Here is a 19,582-nt window from a genome sequence, read left to right on the forward strand (position 1 = left end):
AATTATTAAGTTATGTGTGGAGTTTTTCAAAAATGATTTTGTGTTAGAATATTAATGTTGTAAAATATTTTAAATAAATTAGCAATTCTAAAGGTAAATGTATATATGTTGAAATAGTAAAATACAATCCAGACAAGGTGTTAACTCACCAGTGTACATTGTATATACATGTATGTACAACTGTATGTAGTCATAAATAATTGCACTTTGATTGTTTTAGAGACACAACGTACATTTATGCATAAGTTAATGACTTTTTAGGATACTTTTCAATTTTTAAAAAAAGATAATTTTTAATTTAAGAAGCATCTGGTGCAAACCTACATAAAATCAACTCCCATCAGTACTTTCAGAACTTTGATTTCTAGATTTCATAGCCCTTGGGATTAGCGATATTTTTAACTAGTACTCAGGAGACCAATAAGGCCTGTGGGCCTTTTGTTTCATTCACTGAAGAGATATTTATGGCATTGATGAAACAATGCATCTGAGCTTAAATACAGCAATGAATAGTTTCTCTAGAAGACTTCATATTTCATTACAGGTCACATTTTCAAGGTTTTTCATAAAGGAAAATACAATGAAGAAGATTCAGACATCATCACGTGGATCAGTTAAATTAAAGGAGGAAGAGAGACCCATTCTCTACTACAGTAAACGTTACAATTACCTTTTGGAAGAGGATAGAAAAGAAATTGTGAAAACACTTCTGCTTCTGAGAGTAATGGAAAATCGAGCAAGAACAAAAAAGAAAACCTAAACAGTGTTATAGATTTTTTTAGAGTCAATTTTCTAGGACTGGTCATAGCTAGTTTAGACAAGTTAATATGCAATTTTTTGAATTGATAAATGATGACTTAATTGAATTTATTAATTCATATGGAAATTAATACATTGGAAACAATGGCAGCTTATTGTGAATGTTATTTATAATTCAAAATGCATTGTGTCTACCTGATTTGAAAAAATGCATTGTGTATGCTTTTTGAGCACTCATCATTGTTTTATACATTTTTAGGTGTCGTGAGTCACCCGTGACCTATTTTTGCAATTGGCAGTCATCCTTCGGGTGTTAACAATAGAACATTTTTAATTTCTTCTTGATAGCTACTCTCCCAATTCTTTTCAAATTTGATATAGAACATTTTTGGGACAAGGGGGACATAAATTGTAAATTTTAGGACCCATGAACCCCTGTGGCCATAAGGGTGGGTGGGCCAAAAATTGACCAGCTTTCAAAAATCATCTTCTTTACAAGCACACATCTGTAAGAAAAACCAAATACATAGTGATGTAGAGGAGGATGGTCTACACTAAACATAAATTTCCTGATTCTCGGGCTAGAGGTTCTGACATTAAGATAGGGCATACTCAGGTGACCAATAAGGCTTTTGGGCCTCTTGTTTTTATTTCTTTTTAAATTCCCTGAGTTTTACTGATGGAAATTAGTTCTTTGGCTGTGCTTGTCAACTTTTCACATTTTCTTCTTTTTCTGCTGAACAAGAAGGCTAATTTCAGCCAAACATCCAAAATTCAGGGAATCTAGCATCATTCAGCTATGTGCCAGTGATGGTTTCCCGAAACGGGATAAGTTTTTGAAATAATGAAATTAAGTAATAGTGATTTTAAAATTGTAGTACTTAGATATCAGTTAATTCAAATGATGGCACTACAGTAATGATAAGGTGTACATAAGAATATTAGAGATGTTTGGCTTAGTAGTATATGAAGGTTCTTGTTATATTGATTGGAAAAAAAAATGAAGCACTGAAGGTTTAATCTTGCATTTTCATTATCATAAACAAAAAGTGAGATGGGGCCAACCAGCCAATACATGGAACTTCAGTATGCAATAAGGACTTTCCACTGAGATAATACAAAAAAGGATATATAATTCTATATTACATATGTCAAAAGCTGTCAAAAGATGTCATTGCTATGTGCCTGTACAAATTAAACAGTTAAAGACCTCGTACAACAATCCATTACCAGAGGAAACGTTAGAAGGTGTGAATATATATTTATTTATCCCGCTTCAGACAAATTTACAGGTAATTGAATGGATAAAAGCTAATCACACGACGTCCTGAAACTGACCATAACAAATTTATCCTGCTGAAGACCTGTAGAACATTTGTTAAGATTTCATTAACATCTTTGATAAATATCATTCAATTACTAAATTGAATTCCATATACGTGTGTCTCATTGAAAATCATATTACCACAATATCAAAACATCACAATTAAAAATATGAACACTAACATTAAATAAACAAATCATGTATGTTGAAACTGAATACATGTAGATGTACACTGACAGCTACAGTCAGTTTGGGGCGTAATACAGAGTCATCCACGGTGTGAAATGGAAATCTATATTGGGACTCGCGCCCCATTTCATACCCTGGATGACTCTGTATTATGTCTTAAACTGACAGTGTAACTTAATTATAATATAAATTAATAATTTCTTTATCTACATAAGATGGTTATGTATTATTATGATGTATTCATATTCTATATTTCAGTTTGCGTTTGTATTTGATGAATTCAATTATGCATTGACAACATCAATTTTTATACATGTAGGCCTTTGATTGATTAATTATCTATCTAACTACATGTATCTACAGAACTGTATATATAATTCATTTAATATTTACCTAAATATGATATGTTAATCCATATTTTAGTTTCCATTTGTATGTAATAAATTCAATTGTACATTGGCAACATCTAGCTGATTCAATGTTTATAGGCCCATGTTTAATTATCAAAATGGATATAATAATACGTGCATTGATTATGAAAATTCAATGAAAAAATGAAAACCTGTAGCTGATGTAAATATAATTTCAATATCAATTCCTATGGGCCTCTTGTTTTAATTTCTAATTACATAATTGTAATGGTTGCTATGCATGATGACATTATTCTAATCTGGATGTTTCCTATCGTAACTTTTAATTGGTTAAAATAATGTCCTTATCATATACTTTAAAGAGAATATTGACAAAACGTGTTCTTCATAAATATCATGACATTGTTTAGAATTTACTTCAAATTGTGTGCATCAATGAGTTTCAAGTGTTAAAAATGAATGAAATTCTACGTCATAATATATCACTCGTGACGTCATCTCTCTGGAACCATGCAAGATAAGACCATAGAATTTTCAATGCACAATTAGGCATACATGTGTGTCATTTTAAAGCAAAAATCTCATTTTTGATAAATTTCCTGATTTGTAATATATTGGACTCGAGTAGTTTAATAATTTGGCATCAGCATAATAAATTAATATTCCTCAACTCAAATACAAAATGGAAGAAACTCTTGGTCAATTTTTCATGCCTGAAACTCTACATATATGAGCATTTATGCCAATATTACATCAAGACAGAGTACTAGGGTATATGAGGTATGCACATACATCTGCATTTCTATGGGTACAGCATTGAGAGTGAACTAATTGTTAATAAGAGAATTGAATGATATTCACAGAATATGTGACCAGCCATGAGATTTTGGTTCCATTTTAGATTTTAGTTGCATTAATATTACTATTAATGTAAATGTAATTTAAGTAGCAGGTTACTTATATATTGCATTGTGTAAATTATCTTATAGCTATAATAAATACATGTGACCATAGCTATGATTCTTCCGAATTTTATCATTTTACCCCCTGTGCGTGTATAGTGAGAGTGATGTACAAAGTGTGTGTATAGTGAGTTTGATGTACAGAGTGTGTGTATTGTAAGAGTGAGGTACAGAGTGTGTGTATAGTGAGTGTGATGTACAGAGTGTGTGTATAGTCAGTTTGATGTACAGAGTGTATGTATAGTGAGAGTGACGTACAGAGTGTATGTATAGTGAGTTCGATGTACAGAGTGTGTGTATTGTAAGAGTGAGGTACAAAGTGTGTGTATAGTGAGTGTGATGTACAGAGTGTGTGTATAGTGAGTTTGATGTACAGAGTGTGTGTATTGTAAGAGTGAGGTACAAAGTGTGTGTATAGTGAGTGTGATGTACAGAGTGTGTATATAGTGAGATTGATTGATTAAATATTGTTTAACGTCTGTCTCGAGAATATTTCACTCATATGGAGACATCACCACTGACGGTGAAGGGCTGCAAAATTTAGGCCTATGCTCGGCGCTTATAGCCATTGAGCAGGGAGGGATCTTTATCGTGCCACACCTGCTGTGACAAGGGACCTCGGTTTTTGCGGTCTCATCCGAAGGACTGCCCCATTTAGTTGCCTCTTATGACAAGCAAGGGGTACTAAGGATCTATTCTAACATGGATCCCCACGGAACTGATGTACAGAGTGTATGCATAGTGAGAGTGATGTACAGAGTGTATATTGTAAGTGTGATTAACAATGTATGTGTAGTGCGAGTGATGTACAGGGTGTGTATTAGTATAGTGAGGTTCATGCACAGAGTGTGTATATTGTAAGAGTGAAGTACAAAGTGTGTGTATAGTGAGTGTGATGTACTGAGTGTATGTATAGTGTGAGTGATGTACAGGGTGTGTCTATAGTGAGGTTGATATACAGAGTGTGTAAATTGTAAGAGTGAAGTACAAAGTGTGTGTATGATGGGTGTTATGTACAGAGTGTATGTATAGTGAGAGAGATGTACAGAGTGTATGTATAGTGAGAGAGATGTACAGAGTGTGTGTGTAGTGAGAGGAATGTACAGAGAATGTAATGTGCAGAGTGTGTGTATAATAAGTGTGATTTGTATAGTGAAAGGGATGTACAGAATATGTATATTGTAAGTGTAATGAACAGAGTGTGTGTATAATGAGTGTAATGGGTAGGGTGTGTATAATGGGAGGAATGTACAGGGTGTGTGTATAGTGAGTTTGATGTACGGAGTGTGTGTATCGTGATAGTGATGTACAGGGTGTGTTAATAGTGAGTTTGATGTACAGAGTGCGTATAGTGAAAGTGATGTACAGAACATGTATATTGTAAGTGTGATGTATAGAATGTGTATAGTAAGTGTGATGTACTGAGTGTATATATAGTGAGTTTGATGTACAGAGTGTGTGTATTGTGTGAGTGATGTACAGAGTGTGTGTGTATGGTGAGAGTGGTGTACAGAGTGTGTATATAGTGAGAGTGATGTATAGTGTGAGTGGTGTACAGAGTGTGTGTGTATTGAGAGTGATGTACAGAGTATGTGTATAGTTAGTATGATTAACAGAATGTATGTATAGTGTGAGTGATATATAGAGTGTGTGTATAGTGTGTTTGATGTACAGAGTGTGTGTATTGTAAGAGTGAGGTACAGAGTGCGTGCATAGTAGGTGTGATGTACTGAGTGTGTATATTGTTAGAGTGATGTACTGAGTGTGTGTATAGTGAGAGTGATATACAGTGTGTGTATTGTGAGGGGGATGTACAGTGTGTGTATAGTTAGGGTGATGTACAGTGTGTGTATAGTGAGAGTGATGTACACAATTTGTGTATAGTGGGTGTGATGTACAGAGTGTGTGTATAGTGAGAGTGAAGTACAGAGTGTGTGTATAGTGAGAGTGAAGTACAGAGTGTGTGTATAATGAGAGGAATGTACAGAGCATGTGGATGTGATGTGCAGAGTGTGTGTATAATAAGTGTGATTTGCATAGTAAGAGGATGTACAGAGTATGTATATTGTAAGTGTATAATGAACAGAGTGTGTGTAGTGTTAGTTGGATTTATGGAGTGTGTGTATAGCGAGAGTGATGTGCAAAGTGTGTTTATTGTGAATGATGTACAGAGTGTGTATAGTGAGTTTGATGTAAAGAGTGTGTGTATTGTGAGAGTGATGTACAGAGTGTGTTTATTGTGAGTGATGTACAGATTGTGGGTATAATGAGTTTGATTTGCAGAGTGTGTGTATAGTGAGAGTGATGTACTGAATTTGTGTATAGTGAATGTGATGTGCAGAGTGTGTGTATAATGAGTGTAATGTATATAATGGATGTTGTGTACAAAGTGTTTGTATATTCACAGTCCTGTGTAAAGTGTGTGTATAAAGTAAATGTGATATGCAGATTGTGATGTATGGAGTGTGTATATTGAGTTTCATGTACAGAGTTTGTGTATTAATTATGAGAGTGATGTAGGAAGTGTGTGTATAGTGAGAGTGATGTACAAAGTGTGTATAGTTAGTGTGATGTACCCAGTGTGTGTATAGTTAGAGGAATGTACAGAGCATGTGTATGTGATGTACCCAGTGTGTGTATAGTTAGAGTGATGTACAAAGTGTGTATAGTTAGTGTGATGTGCCCAGTGTGTGTATAGTTAGAGGAATGTACAGAGCATGTGTATGTGAAGTACATAGTGTGTGTATAGTGAGAGGAATGTACAGAGCATGTGTATGTGATGTACAGAGTGTGTGTATAGTGAGAGGAATGTACAGAGCATGTGAATGTGATGTACAGAGTGTGTGTATAGTGAGAGGAATGTACAGAGCATGTGTATGTGATGTACAGAGTGTGTGTATAGTGAGAGGAATGTACAGAGCATGTGTATGTGATGTACAGAGTGTGTGTATAGTGAGAGGAATGTACAGAGCATGTGTATGTGATGTGCCCAGTGTGTGTATAGTGAGAGGAATGTACAGAGCATGTGAATGTGATGTACAGAGTGTGTGTATAGTGAGAGGAATGTACAGAGCATGTGTATGTGATGTACAGAGTGTGTGTATAGTGAGAAGAATGTACAGAGCATGTGAATGTGATGTACAGAGTGTGTGTATAGTGAGAGGAATGTACAGAGCATGTGTATGTGATGTGCCCAGTGTGTGTATAGTGAGAGGAATGTACAGAGCATGTGTATGTGATGTACAGAGTGTGTGTATAGTGAGAGGAATGTACAGAGCATGTGAATGTGATGTACAGAGTGTGTGTATAGTGAGAGGAATGTACAGAGCATGTGTATGTGATGTGCCCAGTGTGTGTATAGTGAGAGGAATGTACAGAGCATGTGTATGTGATGTACAGAGTGTGTGTATAGTGAGAGGAATGTACAGAGCATGTGAATGTGATGTACAGAGTGTGTGTATAGTGAGAGGAATGTACAGAGCATGTGTATGTGATGTGCCCAGTTTGTGTATAGTGAGAGGAATGTACAGAGCATGTGTATGTGATGTACAGAGTGTGTGTATAGTGAGAGGAATGTACAGAGCATGTGAATGTGATGTACAGAGTGTGTGTATAATAAGTGTGATTTGTATAGTGAGAGGGATGTACAGAATATGTATATTGTAAGTGTAATGAACAGAGTGTGTGTATATAATGAATATAATGTGTAGGGTGTGTATAGTGGGAGGAATGTACAGGGTGTGTGTATAGTGAGTTTGATGTACGGTGTGTGTGTATCGTGATAGTGATATACAGGGTGTGTTAATAGTGAGTTTGATATATGGAGTGTGTGTATAGCGAGAGTGATGTACAGAGCATGTATATTGTACGTGTGATAATAATAATAATGATTAATAATAATGATTGGTTTAATATAGCGTCTTATCCAGGGTATGCTGCTCAAAGCGCTTTACAATAATCAATGTACATTATTACCCCGGCAGACCTTATATCAATCTAGAACTGTCTCAGCCTCCTAGGAATCATACAGTGCAAGCTGCAATTACAAGCGCTAGAGCACTAACATTCTAACAATATCTTTCACTGTCTATAGCCAGGTACCCCGTTTACACTTGGGTGGAGTGAGGAAATTCATGTAAAGTGCATTTCCCAAGGACACAATGTCAGACCTGCCGCGGCCAGGACTCGAACCCACGACCTTTCGGTTGAGAGTCTGATGGCCTAACCACTCGGCCACAGACGCCACAATGTATAGAATGTGACGTGATGTATACATGTAGAATGTGTATAGTGAGTGTGATGTACTGAGTGTATGTATAGTGAGTTTGATGCGGAGTGTGTGTATTGTTAGAGTGATGTACAGAGTGTGTGTATAGTGAGAGTGAAGTACAGAGTGTGTGCATAGTGAGAGTGATGTACAGAGTGTGTTTATAGTGAGAGTGAAGTACAGAGTGTGTGTATAGTGAGAGTGAAGTACAGAGTTTGTGTATAGTGAAAGTGAAGTACAGAGTGTGTGTATATAGTGAGAAGAATGTACAGAGCATGTGAATGTGATGTGCAGAGTGTGTGTATAATAAGTGTGATTTGCATAGTGAGAGGGATGTACAGAGTATGTATATTGTAAGTGTAATGAACAGAGTGTGTGTATTGTCACTTTGATTTATGGAGTGTGTGTATAGCGAGAGTGATGTACAAAGTATGTTTATTGTGAGTGATGTACAGAGTGTGTGTATAGTGAGTTTGATGTAAAGAGTGTGTGTATTGTGAGAGTGATGTACAGAGTGTGTTTATTGTGAGTGATGTACAGAGTGTGGGTATAATGAGTTTGATTTGCAGAGTGTGTGTATAGTGAGAGTGATGTACTGAATTTGTGTATAGTGAATGTGATGTGCAGAGTGTGTGTATAATGAGTGTAATGTATAGAATGGATGTTGTGTACAAAGTGTTTGTATATTCACAGTGCTGTGTAAAGTGTGTGTATAAAGTAAATGTGATGTGCAGATTGTGATGTATGGAGTGTGTATATTGAGTTTCATGTACAGAGTTTGTGTATTATGAGAGTGATGTAGGAAGTGTGTGTATAGTGAGAGTGATGTACAAAGTGTGTATAGTTAGTGTGATGTGCCCAGTGTGTGTATAGTTAGAGGAATGTACAGAGCATGTGTATGTGATGTACCCAGTGTGTGTATAGTTAGAGGAATGTACAGAGCATGTGTATGTGATGTACAGAGTGTGTGTATAGTGAGAGGAATGTACAGAGCATGTGTATGTGATGTACAGAGTGTGTGTATAGTGAGAGGAATGTACAGAGCATGTGTATGTGATGTACAGAGTGTGTGTATAGTGAGAAGAATGTACAGAGCATGTGTATGTGATGTACAGAGTGTGTGTATAGTGAGAGGAATGTACAGAGCATGTGTATGTGATGTACAGAGTGTGTGTATAGTGAGAGGAATGTACAGAGCATGTGTATGTGATGTACAGAGTGTGTGTATAGTGAGAGGAATGTACAGAGCATGTGTATGTGATGTACAGAGTGTGTGTATAGTTAGAGGAATGTACAGAGCATGTGTATGTGAAGTACAGAGTGTGTGTATAGTGAGAGGAATGTACAGAGCATGTGAATGTGATGTACAGAGTGTGTGTATAGTGAGAGGAATGTACAGAGCATGTGAATGTGATGTACAGAGTGTGTGTATAATAAGTGTGATTTGTATAGTGAGAGGGATGTACAGAATATGTATATTGTAAGTGTAATGAACAGAGTGTGTGTATAATGAATATAATGTGTAGGGTGTGTATAGTGGGAGGAATGTACAGGGTGTGTGTATAGTGAGTTTGATGTACGGTGTGTGTGTATCGTGATAGTGATATACAGGGTGTGTTAATAGTGAGTTTGATATATGGAGTGTGTGTATAGCGAGAGTGATGTACAGAGCATGTATATTGTACGTGTGATAATAATAATAATGATTGGTTTTATATAGCGCCTTTTCCAGGGTATGCTGCTCAAAGCGCTTTACAATAATCAATGTACATTATTACCCCGGCAGACCTTATATCAATCTAGAACTGTCTCAGCCTCCTAGGAATCATACAGTGCAAGCTGCAATTACAAGCGCTAGAGCACTAACATTCTAACAATATCTTTCACTGTCTATAGCCAGGTACCCCGTTTACACTTGGGTGGAGTGAGGAAATTCATGTAAAGTGCATTTCCCAAGGACACAATGTCAGACCTGCCGCGGCCAGGACTCGAACCCACGACCTTTCGGTCGAGAGTCTGACGGCCTAACCACTCGGCCACAGACGCCACAATGTATAGAATGTGACGTGATGTATAGAATGTGTATAGTGAGTGTGATGTACTGAGTGTATGTATAGTGAGTTTGATGCGGAGTGTGTGTATTGTTAGAGTGATGTACAGAGTGTGTGTATAGTGAGTGTGATGTACAGAGTGTGTGTATAGTGAGAGTGATGTACAGAGTGTGTTTATAGTGAGAGTGAAGTACAGAGTGTGTGTATAGTGAGAGTGAAGTACAGAGTTTGTGTATAGTGAAAGTGAAGTACAGAGTGTGTGTATATAGTGAGAAGAATGTATAGAGAATGTGATGTGCAGAGTGTGTGTATAATAAGTGTGATTTGCATAGTGAGAGGGATGTACAGAGTATGTATATTGTAAGTGTAATGAACAGAGTGTGTGTATTGTCACTTTGATTTATGGAGTGTGTGTATAGCGAGGGTGGTGTACAAAGTATGTTTATTGTGAGTGATGTACAGTGTGTGTATAGTGAGTTTGATGTAAAGAGTGTGTGTATTGTGAGAGTGATGTACAGAGTGTGTTTATTGTGAGTGATGTACAGAGTGTGGGTATAATGAGTTTGATTTGCAGAGTGTGTGTATAGTGAGAGTGATGTACTGAATTTGTGTATAGTGAATGTGATGTGCAGAGTGTGTGTATAATGAGTGTAATGTATATAATGGATGTTGTGTACAAAGTGTTTGTATATTCACAGTGATGTGTAAAGTGTGTGTATAAAGTAAATGTGATGTGCAGATTGTGATGTATGGAGTGTGTATATTGAGTTTCATGTACAGAGTTTGTGTATTAATTATGAGAGTGATGTAGGAAGTGTGTGTATAGTGAGAGTGATGTACAAAGTGTGTATAGTTAGTGTGATGTACCCAGTGTGTGTATAGTTAGAGGAATGTACAGAGCATGTGTATGTGATGTACCCAGTGTGTGTATAGTGAGAGGAATGTACAGAGCATGTGTATGTGATGTACAGAGTGTGTGTATAGTGAGAGGAATGTACAGAGCATGTGTATGTGATGTACAGAGTGTGTGTATAGTGAGAGGAATGTACAGAGCATGTGTATGTGATGTACAGAGTGTGTGTATAGTGAGAGGAATGTACAAAGCATGTGTATGTGATGTACAGAGTGTGTGTATAGTGAGAGGAATGTACAGAGCATGTGAATGTGATGTACAGAGTGTGTGTATAGTGAGAGGAATGTACAGAGCATGTGTATGTGATGTACAGAGTGTGTGTATAGTGAGAGGAATGTACAGAGCATGTGTATGTGATGTACAGAGTGTGTGTATAGTGAGAGGAATGTACAGAGCATGTGTATGTGATGTACAGAGTGTGTGTATAGTGAGAGGAATGTACAGAGCATGTGTATGTGATGTACAGAGTGTGTGTATAGTGAGAGGAATGTACAGAGCATGTGAATGTGATGTACAGAGTGTGTGTATAATAAGTGTGATTTGTATAGTGAGAGGGATGTACAGAATATGTATATTGTAAGTGTAATGAACAGAGTGTGTGTATAATGAATATAATGTGTAGGGTGTGTATAGTGGGAGGAATGTACAGGGTGTGTGTATAGTGAGTTTGATGTACGGTGTGTGTGTATCGTGATAGTGATATACAGGGTGTGTTAATAGTGAGTTTGATATATGGAGTGTGTGTATAGCGAGAGTGATGTACAGAGCATGTATATTGTACGTGTGATAATAATAATAATGATTAATAATAATGATTGGTTTTATATAGCGTCTTATCCAGGGTATGCTGCTCAAAGCGCTTTACAATAATCAATGTACATTATTACCCCGGCAGACCTTATATCAATCTAGAACTGTCTCAGCCTCCTAGGAATCATACAGTGCAAACTGCAATTACAAGCGCTAGAGCGCTAACATTCTAACAATATCTTTCACTGTCTATAGCCAGGTACCCCGTTTACACTTGGGTGGAGTGAGGAAATTCATGTAAAGTGCATTTCCCAAGGACACAATGTCAGCCCTGCCGCGGCCAGGACTCGAACCCACGACCTTTTAGTCGAGAGTCTGACGGCCTAACCACTCGGCCACAGATGCCACAATGTATAGAATGTGACGTGATGTATAGAATGTGTATAGTGAGTGTGATGTACTGAGTGTATGTATAGTGAGTTTGATGCGGAGTGTGTGTATAGTGAGAGTGATGTACAGAGTGTGTTTATAGTGAGAGTGATGTACAGAGTGTGTTTATTGTGAGTGATGTACAGAGTGTGTGTATAGTGAGTTTGATGTGCAGAGTGTGTTTATAGTGAGAGTGATGTACAGAGTGTGTGTATATTGATTTTGATGTTTAGTATGTGTATAGTGAGAGTGATCTACTGAGTGTGTGTATAATGAATGTGATGTGCAGGGTTTGTGTTTAATGAGCGTGATGTCTATAATGAGTATATAATGGATGTTCTGTACAGAGTGTGTGTATATTCACAGTGATGTGCAAAGTGGGTGTATAAAGTAAGTGTGATGTGCAGATTGTGATGTATAGAGTGTGTATAGTGAGTTTGATGTACAGAAAGTGAGTATTGTGAGAGTGATGTACAGAGTGTGTGTATATATTGTGATTGTGATGTACAGAGTGTGTGTATAATAAATGTGATTTGTATAGTGAGAGGGATGTTACCCTTTCTCACTAAAGGGAGTGAATTGGTAAATACGAATTGCCAAAAAATAAACATCCGTAAAATAATATACTCTGGTGAAATATGTGAAGGCCAACATATCACAGAACAAAATTTGAAAAATGAACAACACCATTAAAAGACTTTTAGAGATATTCACGGTGAAACATAGGTAGTAGCCTTGCTATAGTTTTATGCACATGATATCTACGTGACTGTTCTTCTATGCTTCAATAATATTTCTGCATAGCGGGAAATTGTTATCAAAGGCAATGTTTCAAAAGACGGACATTGTATGTTTAACAGGAACCTGGGCAAATTATATATATAAGTTACATGGTTGTGAAAATGAATACATACACATTTTTTTTGTTTGTTTACAATATGGTTTTAATTTTTCTATTAAAACCTTTCATGTTATTCTTCAATAAAACAATGATCCGCCTAAATCTAGCTTATTAAGGGATACATCATGATTTATAATTGATATTTCCCATCAAATCATTCAAAATTGGACATAATTAACTACATAGTTACCAAATATTCTACTCCCAATATGCAGTAACGTAAATATGCATCCTTGTACTAAAATAGTGCACAAAGAATATAGACAATATTTGGTTTGAAACAAGTTACAATTCAATTTATTGTGAGAAAAAATATCCAACAAATTATTGGAAAGCAACTATAAACAATAAAAATAAATAGCATATGAAAACAAGAATGCTTTCTGCATCACGTAACGTATGTACTCTGCAAACCATTTGCATTAAAATACAGTGGTCTGTTTATATAAACAAAGTGGTCTTTTTATAACGGGCATTCACGAAACAACTTAACATTTAAACGGCTAACTACAAACATGGAAATAATCAACAAATTATATTGAAAACACAGAAAACGATATGTATGTTCATGGTAACGTATGTATCAAAATTATTGACACGTCTTTAACAAAGAAAATCTATTTTCTATTGTTTTTCTGTCTTCATATACGAGTTTTAAACCACGACAGTTCTTTCAAGATGGTAACAGTGGATGAAGATGGTATAAAATGAAAAATTAAACGTAACGTAAATATCGATACCTACGTTACCACTGTATCCAGTAGTATAACTTCATGTGTTCAGTATAAACAATGAAAACAAATATTTACTATGAAACTAACGTTTCATTGATATCTCATATTTTTAAAGCAGCAAGTAATTTTTTCTTAATATGAAGTAAAATCACTCAAATTTGACACATTAATACCATTCCAAAAGGTTACCACAACATGTTGAGACCTGCTCTATGAACATTAAAAATAGTCGGATTGTTTCATAGAATTAATAGATATTTCATGGTGTGTTTTTTTTCAATTCTACATGTGCAAGGATAGAGCATTGAATTATTGAAATCTGAAATACAACTGTGGTAGAGAGATAGCAATTACAAATACGACACCAAATCTTGATACATACGTTTATACCATCAGTAACGTAGGTATCGGACATTATCTACGCTATAAACAATTATCGGCAAACTTAATATATATATCTTTAAATTTCAATTTTAAATTTACGGTTTTTACTTCAAGTTATTGGTAAACAACCTGTGTGAAATGGATTTTTATAGCTTACCTCACAACAAAGTCACACAAGTATTACTATGCAGCATACAACCTCTTACAAATTAAATTCTCGTGGCAAATAAACTTTTTTGCAAATAGCTGTCAGTATTTCAATATACGTCACGTGATACAATACCAAACTGCATTTGGTTATATGGTTATAGCCGCAATTTTGTAATTATGGTAACGTAAGTATTGGTAACGTATGTAAGATAACAGCAATTTTTCACTGAACATTTGAAAATAACTACTCTTTACCGTTCAGTTTCATTTTTATAGTAATTCAATATACAACAGGAATCAAATATTGGCTCAACAGATGTTGTTAGCAGCTATTCGCTTGTTAAAATATATAGGTAACGTTAGTATCAAAGAAAATCAAACTATCCAATTCTGTGATTTGTTCATGATAACTATAGAATCACTCAGAATTTAGAATAGTTGTATAGTCATTACTTGAGTATGATTATAATGGATGGATTTTGAACTTTATTACACTTAAAAAGTCTGTTTAGCAGCATTGTGGCAAGTTTTAACAAGTGATAACGTATGTATTTTAACATTGGCGACAAACATATTCACTGGAGGTGCACGTTATGGATGATGCAGTTTCATTTAAAAAGAACGTTTTGCTAAAGATGCAATGACATATGTTTTTAATTTAATATGGTATATATAACCAGAAATGCAATTATTAGGTAAAACTTTAGGTCTAACTTCGGTTACATCGACTTGGCGACAGTAACGTAAGTATCGATTCAGAGGGTTTACATAGACATACGTATTTCAAAACTTCATAGACCATGATGATTTTTATCTGTGTACATTTGGACTAGACATGTAACCTTCCATAAAACGTATCCAGTTAGTTCATATTTGTTTCCGTTCATAGCTGATCGACCGGTAACATCAAATGACTCCCTCTAGTGAGAAAGGGTGATGTACAGAATATGTATATTGTAAGTGAAATGAACAGAGTGTGTTGAATGAATGTAATATGTAGGGTCAATTGTGTATAGTGGGAGGAATGTACAGGGTGTGTGTATAGTGAGTTTGATGTACGGAGTGTGTGTATTGTGATAGTGATGTACAGGATGTGTTAATAGTGAGTTTGATGTACAGAGTGCGTATAGTGAAAGTGATGTACAGAGCATGCATATTGTAAGTGTATGTATAGTGAGTTTGATGTGCAGAGTGTGTGTATTGTGAGAGTGATATACAGAGTGTGTATATAGTGAGAGTGATGTACAGAGTGTGTGTGTAGTGAGAGTGATGTACAGAGTGTGTGTGTAGTGAGAGTGATGTACAGTGTGTGTGTGTAGTGAGATTGATGCACTGTGGATCACGCGATGCAGAGAGTGTGTATTATAAGTGGAAGTGATGTACAGAGTGTGTGTATAGTGAAAGTGATGTATAAAGTGTGTGTATACTGAGAGTGGTGTACAAAGTGTGTGTATAGTGAGTGTGATCTACAGATTGTATATAAGGAGAGTGATGTACAGGGTGTGTGTATATAGTGAGTTTGATGTTTAGTGTATGTATAGTGAGAGTAATGTACAGAGTGTGTTTATTGTGAATGAGTACTGAGTGTGTGTATAGTGAGTTTCATGTACAGAGTGTGTGTATAGTGAGAGTGATGTACAGAGCATGTATATAGTAAGTGTGATATATATAATGTGTATAGTGAGTGTGATGTACTGATTGTATGTATAGTAAGTTTGATGTGCAATGTGTGTGTATTGTGAGAATGATGTACAAAGTGTGTCTATAGTGAGAGTGAGGTATGGATTTTATATAGTGAGTTTGATGTACAGAGAGTGTGTATTTTGAGAATGATGTAGGGAGTGTGTGTAAGGTGTGAGTGATGTACAGAGTTTGTGTATAGTGGGTGTGATGTGCAGATTGTGATGTATGGAGTGTGTATAGTGAGTTTGATGTACAGAGAGTGTATATTGTGAGAGTGATGTAGGGAGTACAGGGTGTGTTATGAGTGAGTTTGATTTATGGAGTGTGTGTATAGCGAGAGTGATGTACAGAGCATGTATATTGCATGTGTGATATATAGAATGTGTATAGTGAGTGTGATATACTGAGAGTTTGTATAGTGAGTTTGATGTACAGAGTGTGTGTATATAGTAAGAGTGATGTACAGAGTGTGTTAATAGTGAGTTTGATTTATGGAGTGTATGTATAGTGAGAGTGATTTACAGAGCATGTATATTGTACGTGTGATGTATAGAATGTGTATAATAAGTTTGATGTGCAGAGTGTGTGTATAGTGTGTTTGATGTGGAGAGTGTGTATAGTGAGAATGAAGTACAGAGCATGTGAATGTGATGTACAGAGTGTGTGTATAGTGAGAGTGATTTGGATAGTGAGAAGGATGTACAGAGTATGTATATTGTAAGTGTAATGAACAGAGTGTGTGTATTGTCACTTTGATTTATGGAGTGTGTGTATAGCGAGAGTGATGTACAAAGTGTATTTATTTTGAACAATGTACAGAGTGTGTGTATAGTGAGAGTGAAGTACAGAGTGTATGTATAGTGAGAGTGATGTACAGAGTGTGTTTATAGTAAGAGTGAAGTACAGAGTGTGTGTATTGTGAGAGTGATGCATAGAGTATGTTTATTGTGAGTGATGTACAGAGTGTGGGTATAATGAGTTTGATGTGCAGAGTGTGTTTATAGTGAGAGTGATGTACAGAGTGTGTGTATATTGATTTTGATGTTTAGTGTGTGTATAGTGAGAGTGATCTATTGAGTGTGTGTATAGTGAATGTGGTGTGCAGGGTTTGTGTATAATGAGTGTGATGTATATAATGAGTATATAATGGATGTTGTTTACAGAGTGTGTGTATATTCATAGTGATGTGCAAAGTGTGTGTATAAAATAAGTGTGAAATGCAGATTGTGATGTATGGAGTGTGTATAGTGAGTTTGATGTACAGGAAGTAAGTATTGTGAGAGTGATGTAGGGAGTGTGTGTAAGGTGTGAGTGATGTACAGAGTTTGTGTATAGTGGGTGTGATGTGCAGATTGTGATGTATGGAGTGTGTATAGTGAGTTTGATGTACAGAGAGTGTATATTGTGAGAGTGATGTAGGGAGTACAGGGTGTGTTATGAGTGAGTTTGATTTATGGAGTGTGTGTATAGCGAGAGTGATGTACAGAGCATGTATATTGCATGTGTGATATATAGAATGTGTATAGTGAGTGTGATATACTGAGAGTTTGTATAGTGAGTTTGATGTACAGAGTGTGTGTATATAGTAAGAGTGATGTACAGAGTGTGTTAATAGTGAGTTTGATTTATGGAGTGTATGTATAGTGAGAGTGATTTACAGAGCATGTATATTGTACGTGTGATGTATAGAATGTGTATAATAAGTTTGATGTGCAGAGTGTGTGTATAGTGTGTTTGATGTGGAGAGTGTGTATAGTGAGAGTGAAGTACAGAGCATGTGAATGTGATGTACAGAGTGTGTGTATAGTGAGAGTGATTTGGATAGTGAGAAGGATGTACAGAGTATGTATATTGTAAGTGTAATGAACAGAGTGTGTGTATTGTCACTTTGATTTATGGAGTGTGTGTATAGCGAGAGTGATGTACAAAGTGTATTTATTTTGAACAATGTACAGAGTGTGTGTATAGTGAGAGTGAAGTACAGAGTGTATGTATAGTGAGAGTGATGTACAGAGTGTGTTTATAGTAAGAGTGAAGTACAGAGTGTGTGTATTGTGAGAGTGATGCATAGAGTATGTTTATTGTGAGTGATGTACAGAGTGTGGGTATAATGAGTTTGATGTGCAGAGTGTGTTTATAGTGAGAGTGATGTACAGAGTGTGTGTATATTGATTTTGATGTTTAGTGTGTGTATAGTGAGAGTGATCTATTGAGTGTGTGTATAGTGAATGTGGTGTGCAGGGTTTGTGTATAATGAGTGTGATGTATATAATGAGTATATAATGGATGTTGTTTACAGAGTGTGTGTATATTCATAGTGATGTGCAAAGTGTGTGTATAAAATAAGTGTGAAATGCAGATTGTGATGTATGGAGTGTGTATAGTGAGTTTGATGTACAGGAAGTAAGTATTGTGAGAGTGATGTAGGGAGTGTGTGTATAGTGATTGTGATGTACAGAGTTTGTGTATAGTGAGTTTGATGTTTAGTGTCTGTATAGTAAGTATGATGTACAGAGTGTGTGTATAGTGTGAGGGATGTACAGAGTGTGTGTATAGTGAAAAGGATGTACAGAGAGTGTGTATAATGATTTTAATGTACAGAGAGTGTGTGTATAGTGAGAGTGGTGTGCAAACTGTTTGCATAGTTGGTGTAATATGCCCAGTGTGGGTATAGTGAGAGGAATGTACAGAGCATGTGAATGTGATGTACAGAGTGTGTGTATAATAAATGTGATTTGTATAATGAGAGGGATGTACAGAATATGTATATTGCAAGTGTAATGAACAGAGTGTGTTTATAATGAATGAAATGTGTAGGGTGTGTATAGTAGGCGGAATGTACAGGGTGTGTTAATAGTGAGTTTGATGTACAGAGTGTGTGTATAGTGAAAGTGATGTACAGAGCATGTATATTGTAAGTGTGATGTATACAATGTGTATAGTGAGTGTGGTGTACAGTGTAGTGTGTATAGTGAGAGTGATCTACAGAGTGGGTGTATAGTGAGAGTGATATGCAAAGTGTGTGTATAGTGAGAGTGATGTACAGAGTGTATGTATATAGTGAGAGTGATGTACAGAGTGTGTGTATAGTGAGAGTGATATACAGAGTGTGTATATAGTGAGAGTGATGTACAGAGTGTGTGTATAGTGAGAGTGATGTACAGAGTGTGTGTATTGTGAGTGTGATTAACAGAATTTAATGTATGTATAGTGCAAGTGATGTACTGTTTGTGTGTATTGTAAGGGTGAGGTACAGATTTTGTGTATAGTGGGTTTGATGTACAGAGTGTGTGTATAGTGAGAGGTATGTACATAGTGTGTTTATAGTGAGAAGGATGTACAGAGTATATGTATAGTGAGTGTGATGTACAAAGTGTGTGTATAGTGAATGTGATGTACAGACAGTGTGTATGGTTAGTGTGATGTACAGAGTATGTGTATAATGAGAAGAATGTACAGAGCATGTGAATGTGATGTACAGAGTGTGTGTATAATAAGTGTGATTTGTATAGTGAAAGGGATGTACAGAATATGTATATTCTAAGTGTGATGAACAGAGTGTGTGTATAGTGAGTGTGATGTGCAGGGTGTGTATAGTGGGAGGAATGTAACGGGTGTATATATAGTGAATTTGATGTTCAGTGTGTGTATCGTCAGAGTGATGTACAGAGTGTGTGTATCATCAGAGTGATGTACGGAGTGTGTGTATTGTGAG

The 19,582-nt window shown here is 36.0% G+C and overlaps 1 protein-coding gene and 1 long non-coding RNA gene across 2 annotated transcripts in view; one reads left to right on the forward strand and one right to left on the reverse strand.

The window, feature by feature from the left end:
- Positions 1-3,656, forward strand: part of LOC130053327 (uncharacterized) — a 36,394-nt gene extending 32,738 nt beyond the window's left edge. Inside the window, exon 2 of the long non-coding RNA XR_008801883.1 lies at positions 545-3,656. This is a non-coding gene — a long non-coding RNA (uncharacterized LOC130053327). The remainder of the gene's footprint in view (positions 1-544) is intronic.
- LOC125675767 (titin-like) overlaps positions 1-19,582 on the reverse strand; it is a 249,910-nt gene that overhangs the window by 126,043 nt on the left and 104,285 nt on the right. The gene's annotated exons all lie outside the window — the stretch shown is intronic.

The sequence above is a fragment of the Ostrea edulis genome, chromosome 3 (assembly GCF_947568905.1).
Source record: "Ostrea edulis chromosome 3, xbOstEdul1.1, whole genome shotgun sequence".
Lineage (NCBI taxonomy): Eukaryota > Metazoa > Mollusca > Bivalvia > Ostreida > Ostreidae > Ostrea > Ostrea edulis.